Consider the following 17,228-nt stretch of genomic DNA (forward strand, 5'->3'; position numbering starts at 1 on the left):
CGTTTCTTCCAGAGTAAATGCAGTGGTGGGCCGAAATTCCGCATATGTGAAATTTGGCATAGAAATTTGAAATTACGCATCGTAATCATAATGCAAAATTTTAGAGAAAATCATAATTAATTTCATATGTAATAGTAATATTTAATAATTGCACGTGCATTTTTGTGTAATTTTCGTGAAATTTTGTATAGTTTCGTGCCGACTTTAGTGGTTACTAACAAAGCTCCCATATTTGCTACTGCTACCAAAATTGCTATGCATGTTAAAGAGACACTGAAGCGGGAAAAAAATTATGATATTATGATTTGAATGTGTAGTACAGCTAAGAAATAAATCATTAAGATCAGATACATCAGTCTAATTGTTTCCAGTACAGGAAGAGATAAGAAACCCCAGTTGTTATCTCTATGCAAAAAAGCCATTAAGCTCTACGACTTTCAAAGTCGTAGAGAGGGCTGTTTTCTGACTTTTATTATCTCAACTGTTATTGAACTATTTACTTTTTCTCTGGCAGAGGAGAGGTCATTAGTTCACAGACTGCTCTAAAAGAATCATTTTGAATGCTAAGTGTTGTGTAATCTACACATATTATAGAATGATGCAATGTTAGAAAAAACACTATATACCTGAAAATAAAAATGAGAATATTTTCTTTGCTGCTAATCTTCTAGTAATTATTCATAGTACACAACCAATTCACTATATCATATTTTTTTTGTTCGCTTCAGTGTCTCTCTAAGAAGTATAGTGAATACAAGTAAAAAAAATAATTTTTTAAAATGTGACTTTGGCCATCTTGTGGCCAAATAGTAAAACTACATCTACCCTACAACTTATTACATTAAAAATTAACTGCTTACCCCCACACTCTAAAAAACACCAAAATAAATGTTTTAATTAAAAAAAATTACAATAAAAAAACAAAAACAAGACATAAATAGTTACCTAAGGGTCTGAACTTTTTTAACATGCATGTGAAGAGGGAATATTACTATTATTTTTTTTTTATTATAAGCTTGTAAATAGTGATGGACGCAACACTGTAAAAATGCACTTTTATTGCCAAATAAAATACTGGCCCCATACATTGTGATAGGGACATAATTTAAATTGTGTAATAACCGGGACAAATGGGCAAATAAAATGGCAGGAAACTGAGAAATAATGAATTTTTTTCCATTTTTTTTCCTTAATATTTCCGTTAAAATGCATTTAGAAAAAAATAATTCTTAGCAAAATGTACCACCCAAAGAAAGCCTAATTAGTGGCGGAAAAAATTAGATATAGATCAATTCATTGTGATAAGTAGTGATACATTTATTGGAGCATGAATGGGAGGTGAAAATTGCTCGGATGCATAAGGTGAAAAATGACTGAAGGCTGAAGTAGTTAAAGGTGGCCGTACAACACTTGATGTATGGCCACTGGCCAGATCGACCATCAGGTACAGTAGATCCCTTTCTGATGGAATCTAATCAGAGAGGAATTTACTGCCTTCCCACATATTGTCCAGGGATTTCTATTGGACTGTAATGCCTGGCAGATCTGTTGCTTTCTTTTCAGCTGCTATGCCCCAATCTACCACCACCTTCTTCACACTATGTGGCGCGTCCTCGCTTGAACAGGAGGTTAAGAGCAACACCTACCTGACTTTGGTTACACCAAGGCCAAGGAGCAAGGTATAGCAGCTGAGGTCAAGAAATCCAGAGCACCACCAGACAACAAGGATATGTAGCTGGGTGATGGAAGAGGCTACACAGGTTGTCACAGGAGTAATGAACAAAGGAACGAGATTGCCCAGAGCAACCGCTGCTCTGGGCTTCCAATACCACCACAAATAACAAGACAAACAACAGACAGACATACGGAATGCTTTGCTAATCTAGTCGCTGCCCCAGCGACAACAAACATTCACACTGACATAGACAAGACAAACAAGTAGGAGCGTAACTAATGGCAACCGCTGCTTCAGTTACGTCCTCAGGAAGAAGGCACGAAGGATAACTACCAGTCACCAGCGTGGTGAAGGCAGTCTCCAATTAGCAGAATAGTGGACTTCCCTTACCCCCGCGGGTACAGAAAACATCCAGCAGGCAGGGAAATACAAAGCAAGGCAATACATAATACTTTCACAGCATTTACCCAGCACCAACTCAGGGAGCTGTACGCTATGTTGGGGGGGTCTGGAATGGGAGGTAACCCTGTGGACATCAGCCAATGGATGCAGATATTCAAATTCCCACACAGATGAATTGTAATCATGCAATCCTGAGCTAGTCTGATTACAAGCTGCTAGCTGACTGTGAATGGAAAGGACTCTCACAACAAATACATGCAATATTATGCAACAACATGCATGTAGGAAATACGTGGCTATCTGGCTGCAGTTCAACTGCAGCAAGCAATAGGTGGATTCATGACAGCATCCTAAGCTGCTCTGAACTGCAGAGTGATTGCTAATGACAATTAGACTTATTTCAAATGCAATCCAAACTGAGCAACTGAATGCAAGCAGATAAGTCAGAAATGCCCAGTTGCAGTTCCACTGCAACCGACAGAACATGCTCCAGGAGAGATCCTGACATGGACATCCTCCTCGTGCACCACCTCCCGGGCCCCCCAAGGATAAAGTGTAATTCCCCCTTCCGCCCTAGGTTCCATGCTCAGCGCGTTAAAGTTACACTTCTGGTGGGGAAACTTCTGGCCCCTTCCAGTGCTCCGCGTCACTGAGCTTGCCAGAACCACATGATTCGGCACATGTGGTGATGGCACACATGAGCCAGTGTCACATGGTACCAGCGTTCTTGTTGACGGTGGACACTGGAGGAGGTCAGGAGACGTGACAGCAGAGAGGTGAGACTTTAAAACAGTAAGCGCTAGCACAGGGGGACACTTTTCACTTGCGGGAACACAGGTCTGACCCTTGTAGCTTGTGTAAAGATCGATTGGGTGGTCCTGTTGCAGCACCAACTGTCGACTGGGCCACAACACCGAATAACGTATAGGCACCAATAAGGTGGCCACTAACGATACAATTTGTCGAACCATTGTTTATGAACGATTCATCTTATGAACAATCGTTAAGGATGGGTTGGGGCCACTAATAGACAAATCTCCAAACCAATCCAATCAGATTAATCCGATCAGGTTGTTTAGGAGAATTTTGTCCATTAGTGATAATGAAAAAGAATTTCCTTCAATGCAACAAGGCTCACAGACAGGAAACTGTCTGGACCTAGGTCCTGACATCACACTGTGGGCGGGGTTTCACCACAATATCAGCCATACAGACCCCCTCATGATCTATTAGAGAAAAACTAAAGATTTTTCATGGGAAAGGGGGTATCAGCTGCAGATTGGGATGAAGTTTAATCCTGGGTACAGTTCTTCTTTAAATGACCATGTATGATTTCATAACGTTCCCATTCAGACATGGAAGTGTAAAGGGCTGCTGACGGTTTGTGGAAATTACCTATATAAACACACAGCACAGTCTTACCTAGGCTGCATTGGTTCCCTGTGACTTCACACAGCTCACTCGTTATACAGTAATGGCCACCATCATCTCATCCTTATTCCTGAGTCACTATTGACTCACCATCCTACCCTCCCTCCTCCCTCCCTATCCATTAAGGGGAATGCTCCTGCACATTACTTAATTGCCTGATATCTAGTGGGTAATTTCAAGCATTTAGTAAAGATTAGAGACTTCCTGTAAATGTCAGTGGGCTGAGGACAAGTCTGGCAGGTCAGAGGAAACTCTGCTTTCATTAAACAAATGGATAGAAAATATATATAAAGACTGCACAAAACATCTGTCATTGAACATTATTAAAAATGACTCTGCCAACTCGAGTAGCAGCCAGCCGCTATTTTCTTTAACTACCGGATAATTTCAATTTGTTTTTCTTGCAGCTCTGGCAACAGTACGTTGCTTTAGCTTATGTACATAACTTCCCAGAACTCTCAACCCCCTGCTTGTGTAACAGGTTCTCTGCTTCAGTGGCGTAGCTACAAACCTCGGGGCCCCGATGTCCCCCAGCGCCTCCAGTATAGGTAGCCAGGAATAGGTGCCTCCAGTATAGGTAGACAGGAATAGGTGCCATCAGTATAGGTAGCCAGGAATAGGGCCCCCCAGTTTTGGTAGCCAGGTATAGGTGCTCCAAAATAGGTAACCCAGGAATAGGTGCTCCCAGTATACATAGCCAGGAATAGGTGCTCCCAGTATAGGTAGTCAGGAGTAGGTGCCTCTGTATAGATAGCCAGGGATAGGTGCCTCAGTATAGGTAGCCAGGAATAGGTGCTCCCAGTATAGATAGCCAGGAGTAGGTGCCCCAGTACAGATAGCCAGGAGTAGGTGCCTCAGTACAGATAGCCAGGGATAGGTGCCTCAGTATAGATAGCCAGGGATAGGTGCCTCAGTACGTATAGCAAAGGATAGGTGCCTTGGTATAGGTAGCCAGGGACCGGTGCCTCGGCATAGATAGTTAGGATTGGTGCCTCGGTATAGATAGTCAGGAATGGGTGCCTCAGTATAGGTAGCCAGGCGGAGGGGGGATGCAGTGGCACGCACCAGCAGCTGCAGAGGGAACATCAAATACTCACTTTGCCACAATCCACGCACTTCATCTACTTACTTCTTCCTGTTCTTGAGTTCCATCTCACAGTAAGAGAGCATGGGGAGGACAAGCAGGCCTCTCAGGGGTCCCGGGCCCGGTCGCACAGGCGACTGCTGCGACCATGGCCCCTACGCCCCCGCTCTGCTTATACCCAAAGGTTACATAGAGTGTGAACTAAAGTTTTAAGCATCTCTCTCATAAATGCAGGGGCATAACAAGAAAAGCAGAAAGCAGTGGAATATTTACCAGGTTGTGTTGGGTTCTCCTCATCCTCCTTGCAGCTACTAGGTCCATGCTGCAATCCTCCACCTCCCAATGATGTCAGATGACATGCATCAGGAGTCGGAGGAGGACAGCACAGGCTCCTTCCATGCTGCCATCCCACACCATACCGATCACATGACATGCATCAGGAGCCGGAGGAGAACAGCACAGGCTCCCTCCATGCTGCCATCCTCTGCCATACCGATCACATGACATGCATCAGGAGCTGGAGGTAGACAGCACAGGCTCCTTCCATGCTGCCATCCTCCGCCATACCAATCACATGACATGCATCAGGAGCTGGAGGTGGACAGCACAGGCTCCTTCCATGCTGCCATCCTCCACCTCCCAATCAGATGACATGCATCAAGAGCCGGAGGAGGACAGCACAGGCTCCTTCCATGCTGCCATCCTCCACCATATCGATCACATGACATGCATCAGGAGCCGGAGGAGAACAGCACAGGCTCCTTCCATGCTGCCATCCTCCGCCATACCGATCACATGACATGTATCAGGAGCCGGAGGAGGACAGCACAGGCTCCCTCTATGCTGCCATCCTCTGCCATACCGATCACATGACATGGATCAAGAAGTGGAGGATCACAGCATAGGCTTGCTCCATGCTGCCATCCTCCACCATACCGATCACATGACATGCATCAGGAGCCGGAGGAGGACAGCACAGGCTCCCTCCATGCTGCCATCCTCCACCTCCCAATCAGATGACATGCATCAGGAGCCGGAGGAGGACAGCACAGGCTCCTTCCATGCTGCAATCCTCCACCTCCCAATCAGATGACATGCATCAGGAGCCGGAGGAGGACAGCACAGGCTCCTTCCATGCTGCCATCCTCCACCATACCGATCACATGACATGCATCAGGAGCCGGAGGAGAACAGCACAGGCTCCTTCCATGCTGCCATCCTCCGCCATACCGATCACATGACATGTATCAGGAGCCGGAGGAGGACAGCACAGGCTCCCTCCATGCTGCCATCCTCTGCCATACCGATCACATGACATGGATCAAGAAGTGGAGGATCACAGCATAGGATTGCTCCATGCTGCCATCCTCTACCATACCGATCACATGACATGCATCAGGAGCCGGAGGAGGACAGCACAGGCTCCCTCCATGCTGCCATCCTCCACCTCCCAATCAGATGACATGCATCAGGAGCCGGAGGAGGACAGCACAGGCTCCTTCCATGCTGCCATCCTCCACCATACCGATCACATGACATGCATCAGGAGCCGGAGGAGAACAGCACAGGCTCCTTCCATGCTGCCATCCTCCGCCATACCGATCACATGACATGTATCAGGAGCCGGAGGAGGACAGCACAGGCTCCCTCCATGCTGCCATCCTCTGCCATGCCGATCACATGACATGGATCAAGAAGTGGAGGGTCACAGCATAGGCTTGCTCCATGCTGCCATCCTCTACCATACCGATCACATGACATGCATCAGGAGCCGGAGGAGGACAGCACAGGCTCCCTCCATGCTGCCATCCTCCACCATACCGATCACATGACATGCATCAGGAGCCGGAGGAGGACAGCACAGGCTCCCTCCATGCTGCCATCCTCCACCATACCGATCACATGACATGCATCAGGAGCCGGAGGAGGACAGCACAGGCTCCCTCCATGCTGCCATCCTCCACCTCCCAATCAGATGACATGCATCAGGAGCCGGAGGAGGACAGCACAGGCTCCTTCCATGCTGCCATCCTCCACCATACTGATCACATGACATGCATCAGGAGCCGGAGGAGAACAGCACAGGCTCCTTCCATGCTGCCATCCTCCGCCATACCGATCACATGACATGTATCAGGAGCCGGAGGAGGACAGCACAGGCTCCCTCCATGCTGCCACCCTCTGCCATACCGATCACATGACATGGATCAAGAAGTGGAGGATCACAGCATAGGCTTGCTCCATGCTGCCATCCTCCACCATACCGATCACATGACATGCATCAGGAGCCGGAGGAGGACAGCACAGGCTCCTTCCATGCTGCAATCCTCCACCTCCCAATCAGATGACATGCATCAGGAGCCGGAGGAGGACAGCACAGGCTCCTTCCATGCTGCCATCCTCCACCATACCGATCACATGGCATGCATCAGGAGCCGGAGGAGAACAGCACAGGCTCCTTCCATGCTGCCATCCTCCGCCATACCGATCACATGACATGTATCAGGAGCCGGAGGAGGACAGCACAGGCTCCCTCCATGCTGCCATCCTCTGCCATACCGATCACATGACATGGATCAAGAAGTGGAGGATCACAGCATAGGATTGCTCCATGCTGCCATCCTCTACCATACCGATCACATGACATGCATCAGGAGCCGGAGGAGGACAGCACAGGCTCCCTCCATGCTGCCATCCTCCACCTCCCAATCAGATGACATGCATCAGGAGCCGGAGGAGGACAGCACAGGCTCCTTCCATGCTGCCATCCTCCGCCATGCCGATCACATGACATGCATCAGGAGCCGGAGGAGGACAGCACAGGCTCCTTCCATGCTGCCATCCTCCACCTCCCAATCAGATGACATGCATCAGGAGCCGGAGGAGGACAGCACAGGCTCCTTCCATGCTGCCATCCTCCACCATACCGATCACATGACATGCATCAGGAGCCGGAGGAGAACAGCACAGGCTCCTTCCATGCTGCCATCCTCCGCCATACCGATCACATGACGCGTATCAGGAGCCGGAGGAGGACAGCACAGGCTCCCTCCATGCTGCCATCCTCTGCCATGCCGATCACATGACATGGATCAAAAAGTGGAGGATCACAGCATAGGCTTGCTCCATGCTGCCATACTCTACCATACCGATCACATGACATGCATCAGGAGCCGGAGGAGGACAGCACAGGCTCCCTCCATGCTGCCATCCTCCACCATACCGATCACATGACATGCATCAGGAGCCGGAGGAGGACAGCACAGGCTCCCTCCATGCTGCCATCCTCCACCATACCGATCACATGACATGCATCAGGAGCCGGAGGAGGACAGCACAGGCTCCCTCCATGCTGCCATCCTCCGCCATACCGATCACACGACATGGATCAAGAAGTTTAGGATTACAGCATAGGCTTGCTCTATGCTGCCATTCTCTGCCTTCCGATCACATGGCATGCATCAGGAGGTGGAAGATGATAGCATCATTTGGCTGCCAGGCCCAGGAAGAATAAAGAAACCCAATGCAGCACTGGAGCAGTGTACACTTCTCTGCTGCACTTACTCTGCAATGTGGGGAAGTGGAGTGGGCCCCTTTTGCTCTCAGACTCCCCACCCCGTGAGGACTATTGTAACACTGGTACATGAGTTTAAAGGACAACTATTGCAAAAAAAAAAGTAAGCAGTTAAAATCTGACTGAACCGACAGGTTTTTGGGCCACTCTATCTCCTCATGGGGGAGTCTCAGGGATTTCTTTGCTTTTAACAGCATTGCCTGAAGCAGCTGCAAAGTCTGACAAACTAGTGTGCAAGTGAGTAGAGAGGCTGGCTGATATTTTACTATTTTGGCAGTTAAACTGCTGTTCAGGAAATGCTGTTGAAAACAAAGAAAACCCTGAGAATCCCTTATGAGGAGATGGACTGGCCCAAAAAATTGAAAAAGCTGTCAGCTGACGGCTATAAAGAAAAGTTATATTTACCTGCGGAGTCTCGTCCCACGAGGCCGCCCCGGAGCCCTTGCATCAACTACACTTCCGGTGCCTGGCCCCCGCCTCCCCTCTCTCCTCAGAGAAAAAACGCCAAGCTATTTACTGCAGGTGCAGTACGCTCGAGATGATGCGGGCGCGATTGCAAAGGGCGCTGGTGCACGCTCGCGCGTGTTTAGAACACCCGACCAGTCGGGTCTCCAATCTTCACAGGCTGACAGCGGGAGATGGGAGAGGACCGGAGCTGTGGCGAGGGCTATAACCTGGTGGCTCTAGAAGCATTTTCTGTCTGACTGAAACAAAAATGGATATTTCGCTTGGATTACCCACTGTCGTAAAATCACATACATTTCCTCCTCTCCATTAGCTGCAGTTAGAGTCATCCTATAATAATACCTTTCACAGCATGAGAAGCATGGGGTCAGGCTTGCCCTGCAGTTGTCAGTGTGTGGCACAGGAGACAGGCTGATTTCAGAGTAGCAGAAGCAGGCCAGGCTAGGCTACTTCATCATTCAAGATAAGTGTCCCAATGATTTACTTCCCTAATTGCTTCCATGACACAGGGAAAATGACATCATGGGAATCGTCCAGCAGCCGCTCATTTATCAACACATTAATAATACAAAAAAATAAAGCTTTAAAGGCGTATGTGAAAGAAACACTTGGAAAAATGATCATCTGTGAAGTATAAAGTACGCAAAGCCAAGGGTGAACATGAAAAAACGGTGCCCGCAAATATGGGCACACAGAAAAGCTGATGGTAAAATATCGGTAAATGTATACCATGTTCTACTGCTACAGTGCAAATGACGATAGTAAAATATTGGTAATAAATACTGATATTTAACTAAAGCTAAACATAACGCTATTATCACACTGGACTCTCCCACTACCGACGCCTAACTTTATCCACCCCCCACAGCTAATCTTAACCCCCCTCCCCACGGCTAACCCTAACCAACCCCCCCATGGCTAACCCTAACCAACCCCCCCATGGCTAATGCTAACCACCTTCGACGGCTAATCCTAACCATCCCCCACGGCTAATCTTAACATCCCTCCACAGCTAACCTTAAACCCCCATTCCCCATGGCTAACCTTAACCACCCCCACGTCTATCCTTAACTACTCCCTGTCTAACTTTAACCAACCCACTCATGGCTGACCTTAACCAACCCCCACGACTATGCTTAACTACTCCCCAGCTAACTTTCACCAACCCCCATGACTAATCTTAACCCCTCCAATGGCTAACCTTAATAACCCCCCCACGGCTAACACTAACAAACCCCCCAGGGCTAACCTTAACCACCCCTCACGGCTATCCTTAACTACTCTCTGGCTATTTTTAACCAAATCCCTCATAGCAGACCTTAACCAACCCCCACAGCTTTCCTAACTACTCCATGTCTAACCTTAACCACCCCTACGTCTAACCTTAACGACCCCCCTATGTCCCACATCTCCTGCTTCCTAGTGGCTGTGGCTTTCCTACTTTTGCATGATTGTTGTAATAAAATCTGAACATTACACCACGTTAGACCCAAACATGGCGCAAAATCCTCCATTAGCTGTACTTTTGTTATCCTGGAATATGGCGTTGCGGCTGCAGCCTTAAAACAGGACATGTGGGCTTATTTAGGAAACGCATGCCATAATGACGCACGCTAATTGAGTTGCCTAATACTGGTAAAATTGCCATGCACTGTGTGCACATGGCAATTTAACCAGAATTTCGTGAATATTCCCCATAATGCGTAGACAGCACTGTCTGAAGGTCCGGGCACACTGCTGACTGGATTTCAGCAGCGCACATCGATCACACAGCAGTCATTCAATGTTGTGGCATCTTTTGTGGAGCCTGGCATGAGGTAGCCACTGTCACTGGCATGAGGTAGCCACTAGAGAGAGACTGCAGTGTAATTTGTGTTACAATTTAAGTGTCTAAATGCATCCTCGGTTTGTACACCGCTACCGTGTGAGAGTTCAGGTGTGTGTGGCGTTCCCGTATTTTGGCCTAAGCGCGAAGCTGACCCAAATACGAAAACTCTGGACTGAGTGCAGGCCCCTTGACAGCAGAGTGGGAATTGTCGAAGTGACTAGCTGCTGCTAGTGGTGGCAGAGTGAGTGCTGTGAGGGGTGACAGCCTTGTGTTAGCTTGAATAAGGCTGCTCCCACTCTCGATCTGGTCGAAATTGAAAACCCCAGTCGGGAACTGTCTCTGCAGGCTTGCCGTGGGGCAGGTTCCTGACACACCTAGTCATGCATACCATGAGGAATCCATAACAGAAGATATAGCCATGCAACAGTAGCGTCACCAGCCAAGGGATGATGATCCGTCTGTACAGCATCGTCAGTGCTCTGTCGCCTGGCAGGGATTGGTACACGATGCCTTGGGCAACAGAGATCCCAGGAAGATTACACATGAGTACGGGGCTTAGGTTCTACTTTGTTCTCTGGTTGAACTCGATGGACGTATGTCTTTTTTCAACTAAAATAACTATGTAACTATGTAGGACTTGGGCCTGAGTTGTATACTGTACCCACTTCTTGCTTCCCTTAAGAAGCAAAGGCTACCCTATGATGGCGGGGTTGCAAAGTGGTGGTGTAGCTATCTGAATGAAGACGTGGAGGAATGTGTTTTTTTCAATATGTTATTGTATATATTATCCCTTTGATTATGTAAGTAAAAAAACGTGAAATGCACAAAAATGCATTAGAAATGCAAACACAAAACACAATTGCAAACGCAGTAAAAACGCAGAAAAAAAAAAAAAAAAAAAAGGAAAATGCATCAAAACGCATGATTTTCTGCACTGCCTAGAGCAGGGGTCTCAAACTCAATTTACCTGGGGGGCCGCAGGAGGTAAAGTCAAGATGAGGCTGGGCCGTATAAGGAATTTCCCAATCGCGGCGCATCGCCCCCTCTGCCCGCCCCTCTCACTCTTCCTTCACAGAGAGGGGCGGGGAGAGGCGGCGATCCGTGCGGCGATTGACGTCAGGAGGGGCAGAGCTGAAGCTGAAAGCTCTGCCCCTTCCAGGAAATGTCGGCGGATTGCCCCCCGGGGGATTTGGGGGCTCTGCAGCCCTCGTTTAGCGGCGGGAATGCAGAGGATTACTTGGGAGCACTGAAGCGAAGTATAAGGAAGCTTTTGCCGGCGAGGGCCACAAAATATTGTATCGAGGGCCGCAAATGGCCCGCGAGCCACGAGTTTGAGTCCCCTGGCCTAGAGTGTTCCCAGCCTGAGGAATGCAGCCAGACCTGATGCAAGTCTGCTGAGGCTCACAGAGGGTGGGGGCAGAATTTCCCACCAACAACATGAATGCCTTATCATTCTGAAAAACTTAAAAAGAATCTGTTGTCCGATATGTACAATAAAAAACATACCAATCGAGTCACTGTGATCTCCTGGATCCCTCTTTGCCGTTTCCGCCTCTCCCTGCCGCGATCCTGGCTTTTAATCGCCAGTTTTAGGCAGTGTTTACAAACAAAAAAACATGGCCTATAACTAGTGATGGGCGAACAGTGTTCGCCACTGTTCGGGTTCTGCAGAACATCACCCTGTTCGGGTGATGTTCGAGTTCGGCCGAACACCTGACGGTGCTCGGCCAAACCGTTCGGCCACATGGCCGAACTAAGAGCGCATGGCCGAACGTTCCCCGAACGTTCGGCTAGCGCTGTGATTGGCCGAACGGGTCACGTGGTTCGGGCCCGAACGCGCTCTGATTGGCCGAACGGTCACGTGGTTCGGGTAAATAAATACCCGAACCACGTCATATCTCCGCCATTTCTCTGTGGGTTTAGCTTTGGGTAGGCAGGCAGGGTAGTTCGCTCTCCAGCCACGCTAGCCAGGGTCCCCCCCAGTCATTGTGTGTCGCTGCTGGGAACAGTAGTACACCGCTCGCTCAGCCACACTATATAGCATTCTGTTTACTGCCACTCTGTGTACCTCGCTCAGCCACACTATATAGCATTCTGTTTACTGTTCTGTGTCTGCTGGGAATAGTAGTACACCGCTCGCTCAGCCACACTATATAGCATTCTGTTCACTGTTCTGTGTCTGCTGGGAATAGTGGTACACCGCTCGCTCAGCCACACTATATAGCATTCTGTTTACTGTTCTGTGTCTGCTGGGAATAGTGGTACACCGCTCGTTCAGCCACACTATATAGCATTCTGTTTACTGTTCTGTGTCTGCTGGGAATAGTGGTACACCGCTCGCTCACCCACACTATATAGCATTGTGTTTACTGTTCTGTGTCTGCTGGGAATAGTAGTACACCGCTCGCTCAGCCACACTATATAGCATTGTGTGTACTGCCACTCTGTGTACACGGCTCAGCCTGACTATATAGCATTGTGTGTACTGCCACTGTGCACCTCGCTCAGCCACGCTATATATAGCATTGTGTTTACTGCCACTCTGTGTACACCGCTCAGCCAGACTACATAGCATTGTGTGTACTGCCACTCTGTGTACACCGCTCAGCCAGACTCTATAGCATTGTGTGTACTGCCACTCTGTGTACACCGCTCAGCCAGACTATATAGCATTGTGTGTACTGCCACTCTGTGTACACCGCTCAGCCAGACTATATACCATTGTTTACTGACACTCTGTGTACACCGCTCAGCCAGACTATATACCATTGTTTACTGACACTCTGTGTACACCGCTCAGCCAGACTATATACCATTGTTTACTGACACTCTGTGTACACCGCTCAGCCAGACTATATACCATTGTTTACTGACACTCTGTGTACACCGCTCAGCCAGACTATATACCATTGTTTACTGACACTCTGTGTACACCGCTCAGCCAGACTATATACCATTGTTTACTGACACTCGGTGTACACCGCTCAGCCAGACTATATACCATTGTTTACTGACACTCTGTGTACACCGCTCAGCCAGACTATATACCATTGTTTACTGACACTCTGTGTACACCGCTCAGCCAGACTATATACCATTGTTTACTGACACTCTGTGTACACCGCTCAGCCAGACTATATACCATTGTTTACTGACACTCTGTGTACACCGCTCAGCCAGACTATATACCATTGTTTACTGACACTCTGTGTACACCGCTCAGCCAGACTATATACCATTGTTTACTGACACTCGGTGTACACCGCTCAGCCAGACTATATACCATTGTTTACTGACACTCTGTGTACACCGCTCAGCCAGACTATATACCATTGTTTACTGACACTCTGTGTACACCGCTCAGCCAGACTATATACCATTGTTTACTGACACTCTGTGTACACCGCTCAGCCAGACTATATACCATTGTTTACTGCCACTCTGTGTACATGGCTCAGCCAGACTATATAGCATTGTGTGTACTGCCACTCTGTGTACACCGCTCAGCCAGACTATATAGCATTGTTCACTGCCACTCTGTGTACACGGCTCAGCCAGACTATATAGCATTGCGTACTCTGCCAGTCAGTGTGTATATTGCTGGGATCAGTAATACTCCACTCACCGTCAACCACTATATGAGCTCACCATGAGTTCCTCAGAGACCTCCGCTGTGAGCAGCACTCCCAACAACAGCAACAGCCAACGCCCCACGCAAGCTATAACATCCACCCCAGCAGCCAGTGGTCAGCAGCAGCCCTCCCCGGAGGAGAACGTTGTGTCCATCGGTCCGGCGCCAGAGCGATTAATGAGGGCTGCCATTGAGGGGATGATGGGGCCTGATGTGGAGGAGGAGGTCGGGCTCAGGCCAGCATCCCAAGTTAATGTTGAGGACGATGAGGGGTCTGTGACTGTGTCTGGGGATGTTGGGGTGGCAGAGGTGGTGGGTGGGTCAGACTCAGGAGAAGAGTTGTATGATGAGGATGATGATCGGGACCATCTGTATGTGCCTCAGAGTCCGACCCCGGAAAACATGTTGTATCGTGTGTTTAGGTACTAAAATCTGCGTTCCCAGTAGTGTTGGGCGAACAGTGTTCGCCACTGTTCGGGTGCTGCAGAACATCACCCCGTTCGGGGTGACTATATAGCAGACTATATAGCATTGTGTTTACTGCCACTCTGTGTACACGGCTCAGCCACACTATATAGCATTGTGTTTACTGCCACTCTTTGTCTGCTGGGAACAGTAGTACACCGCTCACCCGCCACTGTATAGCATTGTGCTCTGTGTCGCTGCTGGCAATAGTGGTACACCGCTCACCCACCACTGTATAGCATTTCTGTACTGCCACTGTACTGCTGCCAGTCAGCGTGTACTGTAAGGATAAGTGAAATGAGGAAGAAATCCGGTGAAAGAGGGAGGGGCAAGGGAAGAGGTGTTTCCCCTGACGGTTGTGCTGGGGAGCTGTACTCCACGGCGGCGGCCCCCCACAATGACATATGACGAGTTTGAGGAGATGGAAGAGGAGGGTATGGACAATGTGGACATAGACCCAGATTTTGTTTGTGAACGAGAACATCGCCGTCGTAGCAGCAGCACAGATGAGTCTGTTGAAGAACCCACTGCTGCACGAGTTCGCCTTGTGCCACAAGGTAGGCGGCGCGCAATTTCAGGCACCACAAGCGTGGAAGTTCAAGTGAGAGGCAAAAGAGGCGCAAACAGAAATCGCCAGCAAGGCAGGTGCTCCAAATTCTGGGCTTTCTTTGAAGACTGCACTGAGGATGTTACCATGGCGATTTGCAAGGTGTGCAAGACCCGCCTGAGCAGGGGGAAAAGTATTAACAACCTCTCCACCACCAGCATGAGCCGCCACATGCTATCCAAACATCCCACTCTGTGGGCAAACGCGGCAGGACAGGGTACCACCAGCAACACTGCCTCCCTTGGGTTCACCAGACTCACCACCAGACCCGCCTCAGCAGCAGCAGTAGCCCAGCCATTGCGTGGTTCAAAACATTCCAAAAAATCAGATGACGCTGACACTGTCACTTTCCGGAGTAGTGCTCTTGAGGTCTCCCAGTGTTCATCAAACACAACAACCAACAGCCCTTCGTTGTGCAGCCCTACGGTTCAGTTGTCTGTCTCGGAGATGTTTGAGCGCAAGAGGAAATTGCCAGCAAATGACCCCCGGGCCGTGGCAGTAAGAGCCAGCATAGCCAAGCTTCTGGCCTGCGAAATGCTGCCATATCGAGTGGTGGAGACAAACAGCTTCAAGGGCATGATGTCAGTGGCCATCCCACGTTACGTGGTTCCCAGCCGCTACCACTTTGCGCGCTCTGCAGTGCCTGAGTTGCATGAGCACGTGGTCAGCAAAATAACCCGAAGCTTGAAGAATGCCGTTGCCTGCAAGGTTCACGTATCCGCCTCTCCACAGAAAATGCAGACCGTCTGACTCAAATTAAAATGAATCAATCCTGGATTGGAAATGACTACGCAACACTCCAGGACCCCAACCAAGTAACATGACCAATGAACATCTGGGATGGTTTAGCGTTTCCGGTCCCTGTTTATTGAACCTCTCATCTGTATTACATTTATGACTGCATGGCGGCAAAAAGCATTGCTGCTATATCCGCACGCTTTTTGTCCTCATGCAAGGCCTGGGTTGTTGTGTCTCAAAAAGCATGGCCTTCTCCTCCTGCGCCTGCTCCTGTTCCATCACGTGTGCTGCTGCTGCTGGGTTAGCGTTTCCGGTCCCTGTTTATGGAACCTCTCATCTGTATTACATTTATGACTGCATGGCGGCAAAAAGCATTGCTATATCCGCACGCTTTTTGTCCTCATGCAAGGCCTGGGTTGCGTCTCAAAAAGCGTGGCCTTCTCCTCCTGCGCCTCCTCCTGTTCCATCACGTGTGCTCTGTGCTGCTGCTGCTGCTGGGTTAGCGTTACCGGTCCCTGTTTATTGAACCTCTCATCTGTATTACATTTATGACTGCATGGCGGCAAAAAGCATTGCTATATCCGCACGCTTTTTGTCCTCATGCAAGGCCTGGGTTGCGTCTCAAAAAGCGTGGCCTTCTCCTCCTGCGCCTCCTCCTGTTCCATCACGTGTGCTCTGTGCTGCTGCTGCTGCTGGGTTAGCGTTACCGGTCCCTGTTTATTGAACCTCTCATCTGTATTACATTTATGACTGCATGGCGGCAAAAAGCATTGCTATATCCGCACGCTTCTTGTCCTCATGCAAGGCCTGGGTTGTTGTGTCTCAAAGCGTAGCCTTCTCCTCCTGCGCCTCCTCCTGTTCCATCATGTGTGCTCTGTGCTGCTGCTGCTGCTGCTGGGTTAGCGTTACCGGTCCCTGTTTATTGAACCTCTTATCTTTATTACATTTATGACTGCATGGCGGTAAAAAGCATGCTATCTGCACGCTTCTTGTCCTCATGCAAGGCCTGGGTTGTTGTGTCTCAAAGCGTGGCCTTCTCCTCCTGCGCCTCCTCCTGTTCCGTCACGTGTGCTCTGTGCTGCTGCTGCTGCTGGGTTAGCGTTACCGGTCCCTGTTTATTGAGCCTCTTCTCTTTATTACATTTATGACTGCATGGCGGCAAAAAGCATTGCTGCTATATCCGCACGCTTCTTGTCCTCATGCAAGGCCTGGGTTGTTGTGTCTCAAAAAGCGTGGCCTTCTCCTCCTGCGCCTCCTCCTGTTCCATCACGTGTGCTGCTGCTGCTGCTGGGTTAGCGTTACCGGTCCCTGTTTATTGAACCTCTTAT

Source organism: Hyperolius riggenbachi, chromosome 1 (assembly GCF_040937935.1).
Source record: "Hyperolius riggenbachi isolate aHypRig1 chromosome 1, aHypRig1.pri, whole genome shotgun sequence".
NCBI classification, from domain to species: Eukaryota; Metazoa; Chordata; class Amphibia; order Anura; family Hyperoliidae; genus Hyperolius; species Hyperolius riggenbachi.